The sequence below is a fragment of the Orcinus orca genome, chromosome 14 (genome assembly GCF_937001465.1).
Source record: "Orcinus orca chromosome 14, mOrcOrc1.1, whole genome shotgun sequence".
In the NCBI taxonomy this organism is placed as follows: Eukaryota; Metazoa; Chordata; class Mammalia; order Artiodactyla; family Delphinidae; genus Orcinus; species Orcinus orca.
The window spans coordinates 72,042,394-72,048,558 of NC_064572.1; positions in this window are offsets into that span (position 1 = coordinate 72,042,394).

The following is a 6,165-nucleotide window of genomic DNA, read 5'->3' on the forward strand; positions in this document are numbered from 1 at the left end:
TTGGAAAACATCCCCAGCCATGATAATCATTAATGAACAAAAAAATTGGCATGCAAATAAAATATTGGAACACCCGCGAAACCAAATCGATTTCTGAGTTTGTACTTAACGATCGACAGCAACAGTAAAAACAAATGTAGCTTTTGTGCAATGTCCGTTTTTGTTAAAGGCAGCAAATGTACACAGGGGCTGTGTGATGTGGGTTAATTTGAATCCCGTTGGCTATTTACTGACTGAGTGACCTTGGGCAAATCTCTTAGCCTTTCTTGTGCCTGATATATAATGTGGAGCTACTAACAATGGTTCACATTTATGGGGCAATTTACTGAGTGTCAGACCATGCTACAAGCTCTTTACATTTATTCACTTAATAATTCTCCCAACAACACTTGAGGTAAGTGCTGTTCTGTCCATCCTCATTTTATCAATGGGAAAACCAAGGCACAAAGATGCTCACTAACTTGCCTAATGTTTCCAGCTCACTAACTTGCTGGAAAGCAGGGGAGCTAGGATGTGAAACCAGGAGGTCTGACTTTAGGGGCAATGTACTGCTCTGATGATCATTGTAATAATAACCCACCTTGTTAACACCTTGGGCTGTTGAGAGAAGAAAAGGAGACTTGTGTCTATAAAGCACACACCACACTGGATCTGGCCAGATGTTCTTTGGTGTTGTGAAGGCTAGACCATTCAAACTCCTAGAGGACCACCCACTGCCCAAGTTTGAACTTGAACTTTTGAATTTGGGGTTCAGCTCAAATGGCTCTGGTTATTCTGGTGCTTTTTTATTTTTTTATCATTTTGAAAAGGAAATTCTGGAACAAAACCAGAGTTACCTACTGTAATCTCTGCATCAAGGAAACTGGTATAAATGAGAGTAGGATGATTACCAAGGAATTAGCTGGTGAGCAATGGTCAGCTGCTGTCCACTTTGTGACATTGAGAAAGCTGGACTTGAACGTGCCATCCCCGACCTTTGAACTTCTGCCCACCCCCTTTGCCATCTTTGTCTTGAGAGTCCTCCCTTCTCTCTTCTTGGAATTGACATCACATCAGTAGAGAGCTGGAATCACATTTCATTTCCTCTCGCTTCCTCTGGTGCTGTGATCGCAGTGAAGCACTGCAGCCCTAGAAGAGACAGAATTTAATCTGTTTTTATTAACAAAGTCAGATCATATGTAAATGAATTTCCTGAAGAGCCATTTAATTAGAAGAGGTTTGTTCCCCCCCATTAGGTGAATCCCTGATGGAGGAAGACCTTGGAAATGCCCCACACCTCTATTAAAGTTCCCACATGCAGGATGCAGGAGGGTGTCCATTTTGGAATTAAAATTGTAACCTGAGTCTGGCCTAATTCTCCACAGGGGAGACTTCCTGAAGGACATAGAAGACTAGAGCTGAAGCGACCCCTGGCGTTAGCCATTATGATCCCAGTGAATTTGAGGTTCTTGTCTCATTGCAGAAAGAATTCAGAGACGAGACAGGGAGGTCAAGAGAGTAAGGTGAGGATGTATTTAAGCAAGAATACACTCTCAGAGGGAGAGTGGGCAGACAGGTGAGTAGCTGCCTGGGTTTCTTTGGCAAGCTGGTTATGGGGGGCATACCAATGAAGGGGCAGAATATTCATTGGGGAGGAGGGTTTTGGGGGTTGTATTCCCTGATTTTCACCCCAGCTCCACCTTCCCAAGGGGAGAAGGGATTTTTGTCCTTATTTAGCTTTTATTGGAAACGTCATGGCATCGGTGCCCGATAGATACTTCCTATCTGCCAGGCTAATTTCATTGTAATTCCCATCTTCCCCCACATTTCTTTGTGTGCCTCCAGGACACACATCACCCAAAATGTGAGGTTTCCTGTCAGTCTGGAGGTTCCTACTTTTCCTTGTCTGACCATGGACACCCGCTGTTTACAAGATGCATGATTTCCTGCCCCCTGGCCTGTGCCCCCCTTTCTTTGGTCATATCTAGCTACCTGCCTGCTGTAACAGTTACAGCTTCCTTAACATGGCAGAAATGGACACTGACACCCGTGTCTTCCGAGAAGATTCCTGAGTGATGTTGGTGTCTTAAGGAAGTGACCAAAAGACTTAGTTAATTGATGAAATTTGCTGCTTTCATTTTGTGTGTGTGTGTGTGTGTGTGTGTGTGTGTGTGTGTGTGTGTGTTTGTGGGTATTTCAGCTGTGGGTACTGCGTGAATTACTATTTACTTAATGTGTATCCCAAATGCTGTTATTACATAGCCCTTATGTATGGGACAATTATTGTTTTATGTGCCCAATACTCCCGGCACCTACTTCTTCTGATTCCTGCTCCTCTCAGCCCCCAGCCCCCCACAGGAGGAGTCATCTTATTAGCTGGCTGGATCCTTTTGTGCACAGTTTATTGAACCAGTGGCAGACACATGACCCAAGTTGGGCCAGCAAGTTCTTTCATGTTAAGGCCAGAAAATTAATAAAACTGTATCTCTTGTAGGTGAAACTATATGGTGAAAAGTCTGGGTGCCATTGGCTGCCATGTATTGCATCACATGCAGAAAACTGGTTGGAGGGAAAGAGAAAAGGTTGACACATGCAGAGAGAAGCAGAATGGAGAGATGTCATGAGGATGTCTGAGTCTTTAGACATCCTTTAGACTGTATCTCTGTCCTTCCTTCTTCTAGTTTACTCTCTCACTGGATTCCTTGAAGCCCCCAAACCCCTTTTTTACTTAATCAAATTAAATTCATGTTACTTGTGGCCAAAAGAATCCTAATATACCTAGGAAAGCAGGAAGCGTCTTTTCATCCAAGGGGCTGCAGCTAGGCCAGAGGCTGGAGTAGAAGGATTGAGAGGACAGGAAAAAACTTCCAGAGGGAATGACATTGGAATAATGTGGAAGAGGCTTTCAGACAGCTGAGCACAGAAGATACCTTAATGCTTGCCCAAGGAGGAGGGTGATTGATAGACACACTAGTATAGAACAGAGGACTTTCGAAGGCATCACCAGAGGCATATGGTGCCTCTGGCTGTGTGGGCACAGTTATTTACAACAAAACCTTATTTCTTCTTATAAAGCTCCAAAGGAAACCCTTTGGGTATTGTTCATGGGAGTTGTCCATACTGGATGGATCACGCATCATTTGCTATCACTCCCTGGGTGTCTACATTAGGTTAATTATGTAAGTACACGTTCATACCAGAATATTGTCCATGAACAAGGCTAGTAAATGTTTGAGAAAAAAATTGCTGCAACCTATCTCTGTACAATGTGAAAATTGATTTTAAGCCCAACATTCTCATCTCTAGGTCTTCAATACCTACATAGCCAGTACATATCACAGACTGTGAAGTGAGATGTCTGAAAACTGTGGCATTTAAGACTTTTTTCTCTAAAGCAACTCTTCCACTGAAATCTCCTCTTCATCCGAGCTGGCAGAGTTGACACTTATTAATTATTTCAGTTCCTGATGCTCCCTGGGGATGTATAAGAATCCAGGGGGAGTGGCCAAGATGGCAGAGTAGGAAGACCCTGAGCTCACCTCCTCCCACCGGCACATCAAAATTACAACTGTTTACGGGGCAACTAACTGGGCAATCCACCCACTTGAGGATAATCACAATTGCAGATGTTCTCCCCAAGGAATGAGGGGTCTCAGTCCCACATTGGGCTCCTCACCCGGGGTCCTGCACTGGGAAGATGAGCCTCCAAAGTCTGGCTTTGAAGGCCAGTGGGGCTTGTGCATGGGAAAGCCAGAGGGCTGCGGGAAACAGAGATCCACTTTTAAAGGGTGCATGCAAAACTACACATGCTCTGAGACACAGTGAAGAGGCACTAATTCGGAAGGAGCCTGGGTCAGACACAGTTGCTGATCTTGGAGAGCCTCCTAGAGAGGCAGAAGGAAACTGGGACTCTCCCTGGGACATAGATGCTGGCTGCAGTCATTTGGGGAGCTCATTCTACCGTGAGGGCACTGGTGCTGGAAAATGCACTGGAGTCCTCTCTCTAGCCTGTTAGTGCTGAGGCTTACCTGCCCACCAGCTAGATAGTCCCAAGAGCCCTCCAGGCCGGGCAGCCAGCCATGCCAGGACCTGACCCCACCTACCAGTGGCCTGCAGCCTCCACATGAGGCTTACCAGCACACCTACAGTAGTTGGCCATGCCACAACAGAAGGGCACACTCAGCCCACATAGGGGGTACCCCCTAGATCATATAGATCTGGTGACCAGAGGGGAGTGTGCTGCTGGGCCCTAATAAGATGTATCCTACATAAGGCCACTTCTCCAAGATCGGGAAATGTAACTGACCTACCTAATTATAGACATAAACGTAGAGGATTAGGCAAAATGAGTTGACAGAGGAATATGTTCCAAACAAAGAAACAAGACAAACTCCCAGAAAAAGAATTAAATGAAAAGGAGCTAAGCAATATACATGATGAAAGTTCAAGGTAATCATCATAAAGATGCTCAATGAGCACAGGAGAAGAACAGATAACCAGAAGTTTAACAAAAAGTTAGAAAATATAAAGAGAAACAAAACAGAGCTGAATAATATAATAACTGAAATAAAAAATACACTAGAAGGAAGCAAGAGTAGAGTAGATGATACAGGGGAATGGATCAGCAAACTGGAAGACTATTAATGGAAATTACTTAGCTGAACAGAAAAAAAGGAAAAATTAAAAAAAATAAGGACAGTTTAAGAGACCTAAGTGAAAGAAGTCACAGGAAACCAAATACCTTATGATTTTACTTATATGTGGAATCTAAAACACAAAATAAATCAGCAAACATAGCAAAACAGAAACAGAATCGTAGATACAGAGAACAAACTCAGGTTTGAGTCATCTTTATAATATGTTACTCACATGGTACATGAATAATTTTGGATGAATCTCTTAACCTAAGATATTAGTATCTCCCCTGTAAACGGAGCTTAGGATACTTAACTTGCAGGGTTGTATGAGCTGAATGAGATAATAACATTTTTCATGATACCCAGCTACACCCCAGGGTGATTAAATCATACTCTCAAGGTGGGATCCAGGCATCAATGCTTTTAAAGCTCCCAGAGAATTCCCATGTGCGTCCCAGGTGGAGACCCACTGATTCATGGGGGCTCACCTCATGACAGACATTGGTTTAAGCATTTTATTCATATCACTGTTACTCATTTTGATTGGCAATTCACGTAGCCTGAAACCAAAATACCAGCGAATATGCATAAGTGAAACCGTATGTGCTCAGATTTTCTTTGCCTGGACAGAAACTACCAGGTTGCCCCCTCTTCTTTTAGTTTCAACTATCACCGGAATTTTTGCCTTGATTCCTCCTTTCTCCCCTTTGTGTGGAGATCTGCTAGGGCAACTTCTATAGGGTAACCATTTTCCTGCCAATACCCATGGGTGAGTTGCCAGGGAGACCTCAAGGCAAGAGAGAGGGCGGAGTGAGATCCACTGAGTTCCTCAACGTTTAGAAGACGGCAGCTGGCATCCTTGGGAGCCATTTCGGCACCCGTCTAACCTTCTTTGCCTCTCCCAGAGCCTGTGGAGAACTTCCACAGCGGTTCCCACAATTACCCGGGCCTCCTGGGGACTTCCCTCATTCAAAGCCCAAACCCAAGGGGAGCTCCGCTCAGCAGCAAACCAACAGTGGCATCTGCTAACCGCAGACCTGCCCTTCGGGGCTCCTACTTGGCCTCTCTCTTGACCATTATGTTCCTCATGCAAATATTTTCTTAGCTACAGGCCCAGAGACTGACCTTTCCCATATCACAGGACATCTTCATCAAAGCGATGAGACCAGAGATTCGAATGTTTGAAACGGGTGTAAGTGAGAAAGGAGGGGGTGTTTGCTTGATTTCCTTTGTCAGGTCCTCTGTTTTGCTTTATTTGGTTTCGTAAGAGAAACACTTCTAACTTACCCTAATGATGCTTGGCCTCTTTGCATGACCTTTCCTGATCATTCTTGGCAGTGGTCCTCTCACTTGTAGAAGCAGTAGTTAGCTGAGGGCCACAACGTGTGGTCTGGGACCATTAGCATTAGAATTACTGGAGCTATGGGAGGCTTGTTAAAAATACAGATTCTTGGGCTTCCCTGGTGGCGCAGTGGTTGAGAGTCCGCCTGACGATGCAGGGGACACGGGTTCGTGCCCCGGTCCGGGAAGATCCCGCATGCCGCGGAGC